The sequence below is a fragment of the Mobula hypostoma genome, chromosome 2 (assembly GCF_963921235.1).
Source record: "Mobula hypostoma chromosome 2, sMobHyp1.1, whole genome shotgun sequence".
Taxonomy (NCBI): domain Eukaryota; kingdom Metazoa; phylum Chordata; class Chondrichthyes; order Myliobatiformes; family Myliobatidae; genus Mobula; species Mobula hypostoma.
In genome coordinates this window covers 168,219,604-168,232,735 of record NC_086098.1, presented here as the reverse complement: position 1 = coordinate 168,232,735, position 13,132 = coordinate 168,219,604, and the positions used below count along the sequence as shown (strand labels likewise).

The 13,132-nt window shown below is 52.7% G+C and overlaps 1 protein-coding gene across 8 annotated transcripts in view; it reads left to right on the top strand.

Annotated features, from left to right (window-relative positions):
* Positions 1-13,132, top strand: part of raly (RALY heterogeneous nuclear ribonucleoprotein) — a 215,966-nt gene that overhangs the window by 84,953 nt on the left and 117,881 nt on the right. For 3 of the 8 annotated variants that reach the window (XM_063073926.1, XM_063073916.1, XM_063073889.1), the window contains exon 1: positions 2,036-2,171. The exons of 2 other annotated variants lie outside the window; for them this stretch is intronic. The gene's annotated coding sequence lies outside the window, so the exon portion shown is untranslated. Of the gene's footprint in view, positions 1-2,034; positions 2,172-13,132 lie in introns of those variants that run through there. 3 more of the 8 variants (XM_063073953.1, XM_063073945.1, XM_063073934.1) reach the window with 2 other exon arrangements.

Sequence of the window (13,132 nt, the reverse complement as noted above, 5' to 3'; positions counted from 1 at the left end):
TACTGTACCCCGGTGTTATACAGTGACAGACCTGTCCCCACCGGTACTGTACCCCGGTGTTATACAGTGACAGACCCGTCCCCACCGGTACTGTACCCCAGTGTTATACAGTGACAGACCCGTCCCCACCGGTACTGTACCCCAGTGTTATACAGTGACAGACCCGTCCCCACCGGTACTGTACCCCAGTGTTATACAGTGACAGACCCGTCCCCACCGGTACTGTACCCGTGTTATACAGTGACAAACACGTACCCACTGAAACTGTACCCCAGTATTACACAGTGACAGACCCGTCACCACCAGTAATGCACCCCAGTGTTATACAGAGACTGACCCAACCCCGCTGGTACTCTACCCCAGTGTTATACAGCAACAGACCCATCCCCACTGGTATAACCCCAGAGTTATACAGTGACAGACCTGTCCCCACTAGTACTGTAGCCCAGTGTTATACAGTGATATACCCATCCCCACTGGCACTATCCCCCTGTGTTATACAGGGACAGACACAACCCCATCAGTACTGTACCTCAGTGTTATACAGTGACAGACCCATCCCCACCAATACTATAGCCTAGTGTTATACAGCGACAGACCCTTACACACTGAAACTGTACCCCAGTATCACACAGTGACAGACCCATCCCCACCTGTACTGTACCCCTGTGTTATACAGACAAACTTGTCCCCACCAGTACTGTACCCCAGAGTTATGCAGAGAGAGACCCATCCCCATTGGTATTGTACCCCAGTGTTATACAGTGACAGACCCATCCCTACCTGTATTGCACCCCAGTGTTACACAGTGACAAACCCATCTACCCCAGTACCCTACCCCAGTGTTATACAGTGACAGACCCGTCCCCACCGGTACTGTACCCCAGTGTTATACAGTGACAGACCCGTCCTCACCGTTACCGTACCCCGGTGTTATACAGTGACAGACCCGTCCCCACCGGAACCATTCCCCGGTGTTATACAGTGACAGACACATCCCACCGGTACGGTACCCCGGTGGTATACAGACGCTGACCCGTCCCCACCAGTACGGTAGCCCGGTGTTATACAGTGACAGACCCGTCCCCACCAGTACGGTAGCCCGGTGTTATACAGTGACAGACCCGTCCTCACCAGTACTGTACCCCAGTGTTATACAGTGACAGACCCGTCCCCACCGGTACCATACCCCAGTGTTATACAGTGACAGACCCGTCCCCACCGGTACTGTACCCGTGTTATACAGTGACAGACCTGTCCCCACCGGTACTGTACCCCAGTGTTATACAGTGACAGACCCGTCCCCACCGGTACCATACCCCACTGTTATACAGTGACAGACCCGTCCCCACCAGCATCATATCCCATTATTATACAGTAACGGTACTGGCAAGAAAAATATTAGATTAGCTAATCTCTCCCTTTGCTTATTGTGAGGAAATGTCTGGTTCTGAACCATTGTCAGTGTTTCTCTCTCAACAGTGGCTGCTTGGCCCAGAGTGTTTCGAGCGTTTTCTGTTTCAGTTTCAGATTTTTTCGCAATCTGCAGTTTATGGTACTTTGAGATTCCAGTTATGCACGTGCAAGCATGAATTCATGGTGAACATTATCTTAATGCAGCAACCGTTGTCATTAAATATTAAACGTTTATCTGCACAGGGAGCGCTGGGGAATCCGGTCTAAGGGTCCCACATGGGTCCACCAGGGAAAGAGTTCTTTAAAAAATACATTTCAATGGTTGATGCGAACTACAGTTATTTAAAAGCCGTCTCCAGTCCCTTCCTCCAACCACTGCCCTGGGATTGGGAATAATCTGGGATACAGGAAGCCACCAACAGCGCAGAGGGAAGTGTGTCTCGACCGAACGAGTTGTCTGGTCTAACCGTAGCTCTAAACCCGCAACACCGCGGTTGTCTGGCCGGAGCGATTGGGACTAAGGCGGGCCCCGGTCTCCGTGGGCTCGGCGCTGCCTTGGTCAGCGCAGCGCGAATTGGCTGAACCCCACATCAACCCCCGTTCGTGCGTGGAGAGCGCCGGCACTCGGTGGATTTCACAGCGTTGTCTGTGCATTTACAACCAGTCTCTCTCTCCTCTCTCGTTCTGTCACTGTCTCACCTCCCTCTCCCTCTATCTGCCGTTTTTTTTAACTCCTGAATTTTCTTGCCTCTCTGGTGAGTATTTTTTACTGTCTATGACGTTTTGATTTTTTTAATGCAAAGAAATCCTGTTTTTTTAAAAAAAATCTTTTTATTGCACTTAACGTCTATTTAGATGGCGAGATGTTTGTAAGTTCTTGCATTTCACTAGACTCTGCTGTGAATGATCGTATGTGTGTAAAGAGAGAGCATAAATGAATCTTAGATCATTAATGCTGCACTGAAAAATGAAATTATTTTTGTACACTCTCCAGGCTGTGTACACGCAAACGAGCGTCAAGTTTTTTTAATTTTTTATGCATTTTGTTTTGCTTTTCTCTTGTTAATGTATTTTCTAAATCAATTCAGCATTTTTTTTTGGTTATGGTCTCTGTTTCACCCCCTCCCCAACTCCCTCCTCCTCCTTTTCCAAATTAACCCACCACTTGGACGCAGTTGTTTGAATGACTTTTAACAAAAGGCAATTTTATCGTTTTGAATCTTGTAAAACAAAATTATCTGGAAGAAAGTTTGTCAGCTTCTCCGGTTGGCAGTGTTTTGGCAAACGGCTTCTCTCTGTGTTTTAAATGGAGGAGTATCTCTGAGATAATGCGTGATACTTCGATGGATGGAGAGAGAGAGAGAGAGAAAGAGAGATAGGGTTTATTATCGCAGGCTCACTTGCTTTATCTCTATATGATTTATAAATAAAAAATTGCTATCAATATAAACTCCTGACCGGTACTTAGTAAACAATGGCTTTAAAAGAAATTAAAACGAGATGGCGAGTTATAGGCTCAGCATAAAATGTGTTTTAAAACATATTAAATGATTGTGCAATGAGTTCTGTACTTCAATGCAGGTAACTTTAAATGCTATCCCTTCATCCAGACAATTTGAAAGCAAATATTTCCAATTCTTCCCAGATAAGGAAAATAGTTTAAAATATTGAAGCGACTTTTAAGCAACACTGCAAGGACGTGCCAATATTTAAAAAAAATATTTACTGCTGTTATACACAATGTACCAAAGTATGTTGTTTGCTGCAGAGATCAACGTGGCAATAATTGTCAGGGAAATCGGGGTTGGGAGTGTGGAGGCTCTTGATTCAGTATGTAATGCCACGGCATCGGTATCGTGGTCTTGGGTTCCTCGGAGATCCTTCCCCATTTCTGGTCTCCGAAGGTGCCGAACCTCCACACAATTAACTCGATGAGTGATAGGGTTGGTTGCTGTGGCAGTTGCTATGGGTGGGTCTGCTGGTTTGGCGTTGCTATGGGCAACAGCATTTAAATCTCCATTCACACGGCGTGGCATTCCGGCGTGAGGTGTTTGTGACGGCGCTGTAGGCCCAGTGTGAGTTCGTGCCTGTGCCCCCGGCGGGGGAGGCAGTCTGACGGGGGAACTCCAGGGCCCTCTTCTTCCCCCTCCCCTCCTTTTCACCCCCTCCTCCTCTCACCCTCCTCTCCCCCCTCTCCCCTCTCCCCCCCTCTCTCCCCCCCTCCCCCCCCTCTCTCCCCCCTCTCCCTCCTCCCCCTCTCTCCCCCTCTCTCCCCCCCTCTCTTCCCCCCTCTCTCCTCCTCCCCCCCTCTCTCCCCCCCTCTCCCCCTCTCTCCCCCTCTCCCCCCTCTCCCCCCCCCTCCCCCCCCCTCTCCCCCCCCCTCCCCCCCTCTCCCCCCCTCTCTCCCCCTCTCTCTCCCCCCTCTCTCCCCCTCTCTCCTCCCCCCCTCTCTCCCCCCCCTCTCCCCCCCTCCTCTCTCCCCCTCCTCTCTCCCCCTCCTCTCTCCCCCTCCTCTCTCCCCCTCCTCTCTCCCCCTCCTCTCTCCCCCTCCTCTCTCCCCCTCTCCCTCCCCCCCTCCCTCCCCCCTCTCCCTCCCTCTCCCTCCCTCCTCCCCCCCTCTCTCCCCCCTCTCTCCCCCTCTCTCCCCCTCTCTCTCTCCCCTCTCTCCCCCCTCTCTCCCCCCTCTCCCCCTCTCTCCCCCTCTCTCCTCCCCCTCCTCCTCTCTCCCCTCTCCTCTCTCTCTCACCCCCTCCTCTTCACCCCCTCCTCTTCACCCCCTCTTCCTCTCCCCCTCCTCTCCCCCTCTCTCCCCCTCCTCCCCCCTCTCTCCCCCCTCTCTCCCCCCTCTCCCCTCCCCCCCCTCTCTCCCCCCCCTCCTCTCCCCTCCCCCTCTCTCCCCCCTCTCTCCCCCCTCTCTCCCCCCTCTCCCTCCCCCCTCCTCTCTCCCCCTCTCCTCTCTCTCTCACCCCCTCCTCTTCACCCCCTCCTCTTCACCCCCTCTTCCTCTCCCCCTCCTCTCCCCCTCCTCTCTCCCCCCCCCTCCCCCCTCTCTCCCCCCTCTCCCCCCCCTCTCTCCCCCCCCTCTCCCTCCTCCCCTCTCTCCCCTCTCTCCCCCCTCTCCCCCTCTCTCCCCCCTCTCCCCCTCTCTCCCCCCTCTCTCCCCCTCTCCCTCCCCCTCCTCTCTCCCCCTCTCCTCTCTCTCTCCCCCTCTCCTCTCTCTCTCACCCCCTCCTCTTCACCCCCTCCTCTCCCCCTCTCTCCCCCCCTCTCCCCCCTCTCTCCCCCTCCTCCCCCCCTCCCTCCTCCCCTCTCCCTCTCTCCCTCCTCCCTCTCCCCCCTCCCTCCTCCTCTCCCCCTCCTCCCTCCTCTCCCCCCTCTCTCCCCCTCTCTCCTCCCCCCCCCTCTCCCCCTCCCCCCCTCTCCCTCTCTCTCCCCCCTCCTCTCCCCCCCTTCTCCCTCTCTCCCCCCCCTCTCTCCCTCTCTCCCCTCTCTCCCCCCTCTCTCCCCTCCTCTCCTCCCTCTCTCCCTCCCCCCTCTCCCCCCTCTCCTCCTCCCTCCTCCCCCCCCTCCCTCCCTCTCCCCTCTCTCCCTCCTCCTCTCCTCCTCTCCCTCTCTCCCCCCTCTCCCCCCCTCTCCCCTCCCCCCCCCTCCCCTCCCTCCCCCCCTCCCTCCCTCTCCCCCCTCCTCCCCCTCCTCTCCCCCCTCTCCCCCTCCTCTCTCTCCCCCCCCCTCTCCTCCCCTCCTCTCTCTCCCCTCCCTCTCCCCTCCCTCCTCTCTCTCCCTCCTCTCTCTCCCCTCCCCTCCTCTCTCTCCCCCCTCTCCTCTCCCTCTCCTCTCTCTCTCCCCCCCCTCCTCTCTCTCCCCCTCCTCTCTCCTCTCTCTCCTCCTCTCTCTCCCCCCTCCCTCTCTCCCCCCTCTCTCTCTCCCCTCTCCTCCCCCCTCCCTCCCTCCCCCCCTCCTCTCCTCTCTCCCTCTCTCCCCCTCCTCTCTCTCTCTCTCCCCCTCCTCTCTCTCCCCTCCTCTCTCCCCCCTCCTCCTCTCTCTCCCCTCCTCTCTCCCCCCTCCTCTCTCTCCCCCTCCTCTCTCTCCCCCCTCCTCTCTCTCCCCCCTCCTCTCTCCCCCCCTCCTCTCTCCCCCTCCTCCTCTCTCCCCCTCCTCTCTCCTCTCCCCCTCCTCTCTCTCCCCCTCCTCTCTCCCCCCTCTCTCTCCCCCCCTCTCTCCTCCCCCTCCTCTCTCTCCCCCCTCCTCTCTCTCCCCCCTCCTCTCTCTCCCCCCTCCTCTCTCTCCCCCCTCCTCTCTCTCCCCCCTCCTCTCTCTCCCCCCTCCTCTCTCTCCCCCTCCTCTCTCTCCCCCTCCTCTCTCTCCCCCTCCTCTCTCTCCCCCCCTCCTCTCTCCCCCCTCCTCTCTCCCCCCTCCTCTCTCTCCCCCCTCCTCTCTCTCCCCCCTCCTCTCTCTCCCCCTCCTCTCTCTCCCCCCCTCTCTCTCTCCCCCTCCTCTCTCTCCCCCCTCCTCTCTCTCCCTCCTCTCCTCCCCCCTCTCTCTCCCCCTCTCTCTCCCCCCCTCTCTCCTCTCCCCCCTCCTCTCTCTCCCCTCCTCTCTCTCCCCCTCCCTCTCTCCCCCCTCCTCTCTCCTCTCCCCCCTCCTCTCTCCCCCTCCTCTCTCCCCCCTCCTTCTCCCCCCCTCCTCTCTCTCCCCCTCCTCCTCCCCCTCCTCTCTCCCCCTCCTCTCTCTCCTCCTCTCTCTCCCTCCCTCCCTCTCTCCTCTCCCCCTCTCTCTCCTCTCTCCTCTCTCTCCCCCCTCCTCTCTCCCCCCCCCTCTCTCCCCCTCCTCTCTCTCCCCCTCCTCTCTCCCCTCCTCTCTCTCCTCCCTCTCCTCTCTCCTCCCTCCTCTCTCTCTCCCCCCTCCTCTCTCTCCCCCCCTCCTCTCTCTCCCCCTCCTCTCTCTCCTCCCTCTCCCCTCCTCTCTCTCTCCTCCTCTCCTCTCCTCCCCCCCTCTCTCCCTCCCCCCCTCCCTCCTCTCTCTCCCCCCTCTCTCTCCTCTCCCTCCTCTCTCCCTCCCTCCTCCCTCCCTCTCTCTCCCCCTCCCTCCTCTCCCCCCTCTCCCTCTCTCTCCCCCCCTCCTCTCTCTCCCCCCTCCTCTCTCCCTCCTCTCCCCCCTCCTCTCTCTCCCCCCTCCTCTCTCTCCCCCTCCTCTCTCCCCCCCCTCCTCTCCTCTCTCTCCCCCCCTCTCTCTCCCCCCTCCTCTCCCTCCCTCCCTCCCTCTCTTCCCCCTCCTCTCTCTCCCCCTCCTCTCTCCCCCCTCCTCTCTCTCCCCCTCCTCTCCCCCCTCCTCTCTCTCCCCCCTCCTCTCCCTCTCCCCCCTCCTCTCCTCCCCCCTCCCTCTCTCCCCCCTCTCTCTCTCTCTCCCCTCCTCCTCCTCTCCCTCCTCTCCCCCCCTCTCTCCCCCCCCTCTCTCTCCCCCCTCTCTCTCCCCCTCCTCTCTCTCCCCCCCCTCCTCCCTCCCTCTCTCCCCCCTCCTCTCTCCCCCCCCCTCTCCCCCTCCTCTCTCTCTCCCCCTCCTCTCTCTCCCCCCTCTCTCTCTCTCTCTCCCCCCTCCTCTCTCTCCCCCTCCTCTCTCTCCCCCCCTCTCTCTCCCCCCCTCTCTCTCTCCCCCCTCCTCTCTCTCCCCCCTCCTCCTCTCTCCCCCCCCTCTCCCCCCCCCCCCCTTGTCCCTGGCCACCCACTCCCTGTGTTTTTCATTCTTTCATTTCCCCGTCTTCCCCCGTCTCTGTTCCCGCCTCTGTCTGCCCTTCTGTGTCTGTACCTCCCTGTGGAATCACTGTGAGCCTCAGGACTTAACTCGGGGCTCTTGTGTCGTCCAATACCTGATCCATGTAATGTGCCAGAGTGTGTAGTGAAAGCATTGCTAATTCTCACAGGGACAGTTTTGTGCATTGGTGATGCTGGTTAGCTTGAATAATGGAAGCCACCCACTTGGGTAACAATGAATCTCAGGATGGGGAATGACGGGCATTTTGACAAATGAGTAATGGAGGAGTTGATTAGGTTGTGAGCAATTACAATTGAGTTGATTAAACCTCGAGCACGTTGCAGATCCAGTGTCCTGACGGGTCGCATCGTGGCCTGTTATGGCAGTCCAAGCACTCAGGAACAGGAGGAGCTGCAGAATGGTGGACTCACCCCAACACATCACCGGCCGATGCCAACTGACCATCGGTAGTATCTAATGCTCGACATATCTACTGCTGCTGCTTGAGGGAACGTGGCAGGTTTTCGGTTGGGCCTGGGTACATCTAGCACCCAGAAACTTTCTCCCTTTCAAAACCCGTTCAGAGTTGCAGTTGTAAAGTTGTATAGAGTTAGATAATCTCTACTGAAACTGGACTTGAATGCTGTTGGTAGAAATTGAAGTACTCTATGGTGACCTCGCTCTCTTTCACCCTCTGATGTACCCAGCTAAAATCCTCCTCTTTTAGCCAAGATTTTGGCATGTTTAGTTAGGTTTTATTTATTTTTTAATTGGTGATCCAGTGCAGAATTGGCCCTTCCTGTTCTTCGGCCACTCAGCAGCCCCTGACAACCCCCGATTTAACCCTAACCTAAACATGGGACAACTTATACCAATTAACCTACTGACCGATGTGTCTTTGGACTGTGGGGGAAGCTGAGCACCCATGCATTCCACAGGGAGGACCTACAGAGGATGCCAGGATTGAACTCTGAACGCTGATGCCCTGAGCTGTAATAGTGTTGTGCCCTCTGCTACACTACAGTGGCATCATTGTACAGTTCAGTACAACATTGCGGGCCGAAGGGCTGTGCTGTACTGTCCTATATTCTTGTGTGTCTTGGCGCCTGGTTTAGTTACTGTCCCCTGTACTAGTGCTGTGGGACATTTCACCATCTATACACATTGGATGCCAATGCTGAGCCTTCTTGCCCTGCGTGTCACTTGGTATGGTCTATTAACCAGTAGATCAGTAAAACTCCATTAACCTCCAGTAAAAGTGGTTATGGAAAAATTTCATGTTCTTCATGAGGCTCAACTTGCTGTTCATCACCTAACAAAGAATCAATACGGTGGGGGGGGGGGGTGGAATAGCAACACGGTAGCATAGTGGTTAGTGTAATGGTATTACTACACCAGCAACCAGGGTTCATTTCCCGCTGCTGTCCGTAAGCAGTTCCATGTTCTTCCTGTGACTGCATGGTTTCCCTCCAAATCCCCTGGTTTCCTCCCACATGATTGTTCTTGGCAAATTTTTCTACAGAAGTGGTTTGATATTGCCACCTTCTGGGCAGTGTCTTTCATTTTAGATGGAATACGAAAGTAAGCTAGCCAACAATATTACAGAGGATACCAAGATGGGAGTGGAGTGGAGATGTGTCTCTACCAAAGTAGGTGCTAGGCACTCTTTCCTTCTGCTAGCCTGCAGGTCACCCTTGGGCGAGGTGTAGCACCTGCTTAGACCACGATCAGGGTCACGTGAAGCCATGGGAAGAGGTGGTGCATATCACAAGTCCTCGTTATGTAACCACTGACGCCAGGCAGACAATCTCTGAAGAGTATTGATAATGGCTGGGATCACCCGTCTCGTAAAGACACTGCCCAGAAGAAAGCAATGGCAAACCACTTCTGTGAAAAAATTTGCCAAGAACAGTCATGGTCACGGAAAGACCATGATCGTCCATGTCATACAACGCAACATACAGTGAACAAACAATTCCAGAAGATTGACATTTAGCATTTTTGACAAGTTAAAATGTAAGCAGTACTGGTGCTTCATAAGTGATGAGCCCTGGGTGGTGACAGGGAGTTCAGTAGTCTCTCAGCCTGGGAGAGGAAGCTGTTTCCCAGCCTAACAGTCCTTGTCCCAATGCTACGGTACCTCCTGCCCTGATAGTAGAGGGTCAAAGAGATCGTTGGATGGGTGGGGGGGGGGGCGGGGGATCATTGACAATGCTAAGGGCCCTGAGGGGATTTGGTCACATGGGTGTGAATGGGTGACATGGGCTCATTGGACTGGAAGGGTTTGTTACCGTGCTGTATCTCTAACTAAAAAAAACTCTCTTATGTGGGACAAGGTAATCCAGTGGTACAGGTTAGATTCAAGAGGAGCTCAGATTTGAAAATAATTTAGAGAGCAGGGCTCTGCATTGCTTTTGCTCCCAACTTGTAATGTTTCTCCTTATTGCATATCATCCCTGTAACAAGCAGTCTGTAACACTACCTGGCCCACTCGTCATTTCAAAACCCAACTCACTGTAACACTCTTTCCAGTCTGTGACACTACCTGGCCCACTCATCATTCGAAAACCCAACTCACTGTGACACTCTTTCCAGTCTGTGACACTACCTGACCCACTCATCATTTCAAAACCCAACTCACTGTGACACTACCTGGCCCACTCATCATTTCAAAACCCAACTCACTGTGACACTACCTGGCCCACTCATCATTTCAAAACCCAACTCACTGTAACACTCTTTCCAGTCTGTGACACTACCTGACCCACTCATCATTTCAAAACCCAACTCACTGTGACACTACCTGACCCACTCATCATTTCAAAACCCAACTCACTGTAACACCCTTTCCAGTCTGTGACACTCTTTCCAGTCTGTGACACTACCTGACCCACTCATCATTTCAAAACCCAACTCACTGTGACACTCTTTCCAGTCTGTGACACTACCTGACCCACTCATCATTTCAAAACCCAACTCACTGTGACACTCTTTCCAGTCTGTGACACTACCTGACCCACTCATCATTTCAAAACCCAACTCACTGTAACACCCTTTCCAGTCTGTGACACTCTTTCCAGTCTGTGACACTACCTGACCCACTCATCATTTCAAAACCCAAATCACTGTGACACTCTTTCCAGTCTGTGACACTACCTGACCCACTCATCATTTCAAAACCCAACTCACTGTGACACTCTTTCCAGTCTGTGACACTACCTGACCCACTCATCATTTCAAAACCCAACTCACTGTGACACTCTTTCCAGTCTGTGACACTACCTGACCAACTCATTATTCAAAAACCCAACTCACTGTAACACTCTTTCCGGCCTGTGACACTACCTGATCCACTCATCATTCGAAAACCCAACTCACTGTGACACTACCTGGCCCACTCATCATTTGAAATGGACCCAACTTTCCAAAAAACCCTCTTCCACATTCTTGCCATCCCTCTGTTTCTCCCTATACACATATGTCTGTGCATGAGCACATGCATAAGTGTGTGTGTGTGTGTGTGTGTGTGTGTGGGGGGGGGTGGGGGGGAGGTGGGGGGGGAGGTATACACGTGAACATTTGTATGTGCATTGTGTCTGTGAGCTTATACCTGTGCCTGTGTGAACATTGTGTGTGTGTTTGTGGTTCTCAGTGAAGGAATTCTTCACCCTCCGTGTAGTGTTACACCCCTGTGTGTCAATACATTGTTGTGAAGTTGAAATAATTTTGCTCATTGCTAACACCATGACTCAAGTATAGCTCTGAGATAAAGCTGAGCTTATTTCTACTCCGATAGGTGATCTTTCTCTGACCCCTGGCTTTCTAATGTCTCCCTGTCTCTTTCGCCCTGTTCTGTCTGCCCACCTCTCCCACCCTGTTCCATCCCTCCAACACTAATCTTATTTTCTTTTTTCCACTATATTGATTTTATTGTAGCTATTATTCCTCCAGACATTCTGAGCTGATAATGTTTGTTGTGTATGTCAGCTACAGTGCATTGTCTGAGTCGAGCCTCATTCACCCACAGATGTGCAGTTTCTTGGTGCAGGCTTGTCTGTTATGTAGTTAGAACCATAGAACACTACAGTACAGGAAACAAGCCATTCAGCCCTTCTAGTCTGTGCCAAAACATTATTCTGCTAGTCCCATTGACTTCCATCCAGTCCATAACCCTCCAGACCTCTCCCATCCATGTACCTCTCCAATTTATTCTTAAAACTTAAAGAGTGAGCCCGCATTTACCACGTCAGATGGCAGCTCGTTCCACATTCCCACCACTCTGTGAAGATGTTCCCCCTAAACCTTTCCCCTTTCATCCTAAAGCCATGTCCTCTCATATTTATCTCTCCTCATCTAAGTGGAAAGAACCTATTCACATTTACTCTGTCTATACCCCTCATAATTTTGTAAACCTCTATCAAATCTCCCCTCGTTCTTCTACACTCCAAGGAATAAAATTCTAACCAGTTCAATCTTTCCCTGTAACTCAACTCCTGTAGACCCGGCAACATCCTAGTAAATCTTCTCTGCACTCTTTCAATCTTACTGATATCCTTCCTATAGTTAGGTGACCAGAAATGTACACAACACTCCAAATTTGGCCTCACCAATGTCTTATACAACCTCCCCATAACATCCAAACTCCTATACTCAATACTTTGATTTATGAATCCCAGGATGCCAAAAGCCTTCTTTACAACCATGTCCACCTGTGACGCCACTTTCAGGGAATTATGTATCTGAACTCCCAGATCTCTTTGTTCCTCCGCACTCCTCAGTGCCCTACTTTGGTTTGTCCTTCCAAAATGCAACACCTCACACTTTTCTGCATCAAATTCCATCTGCCACTTTCTGGCCCACCCCTCAAGTTGGTCCAGATCCCTCTGCAAGCTTTGAAAGCCTTCTTTGCTGTCCACAATGCCTCCAACCTTAGTGTCATCAGCAAACTTGCTGATCCAATTTACCACATTATCATCTAGATCATTGATATAGACAACAAACAACAATAGCCCCAGCACAGATCCTTGAGGCACACAACTAGTCACAGGCCTCCAGTCTGAGAAGCAATCATCCACTACCACTCTCTGTCTTCTCCCACACAGCCAATTCCGAATCCAGTTTACAATCTCTCCATGGATACCTAGTGTCTGAACCTTCTGAACTAACCTCCCATGTGGGACCTTGTCAAAGGCCTTACTAAAGTCCATGTAGACAACATCCACAGCATTTCCTTCATCTACTTTCTTGGTAACCTCCTTGAAAAACTCTACAAGATTCGTTAAACACGATCTACCACCTTATCTGTCTCTGTGTCTGTCTATCGTGTGTTTCTCTGTGTCTCTTTCTCGTGTGTCTCTCTGTGTCTGTCTCTCTCTTGTGTGTCTCTCTGTGACTTTGTCTCTCCCCCTGCCCTTTCCCTCTCTCTATCTCTCTCTCTGAAGCACTGCCTTACAAATATGCCTTATATGCTATCCCCTTCTGGTCTCGAGATGCCATTTGAACTGTCTAATGCAAAAAGTTCAAGTTCTAGTTTATAGTCATTCAACCATTTAAATCTTTATCACCAAACAAAACAATGTTCCTTTGGACCAAAGTACACAACACAGTACATATACAGTAACTCACATACGTAACACCAAAGGTAATATTACCACAAATAAATTAACAAATAATGTTTGTTTATGATACAAGTCAAAAAGTAAATAATATATCACGCTTCATTCATGATGAGACCTGGGTGTTGACAGGTAGTTCAGTAGTCTCACAGCATAGGGGAAGAAGCTGTTTCCCAGCCTAACAGTTCTTGTCCTCATACAGTGCTACCTCCTGCTTGATGGTAGGGGGTCAAAGAGATTGTTGGATGGATGGGAGGGATCATTAGCAATGCCGAGGTCCGTGTGTATGCAGCGCCCCTGATAAATATCTTGATGGGAGGAAAGGAGACACCGATGCAATCCTCGCAATCCTT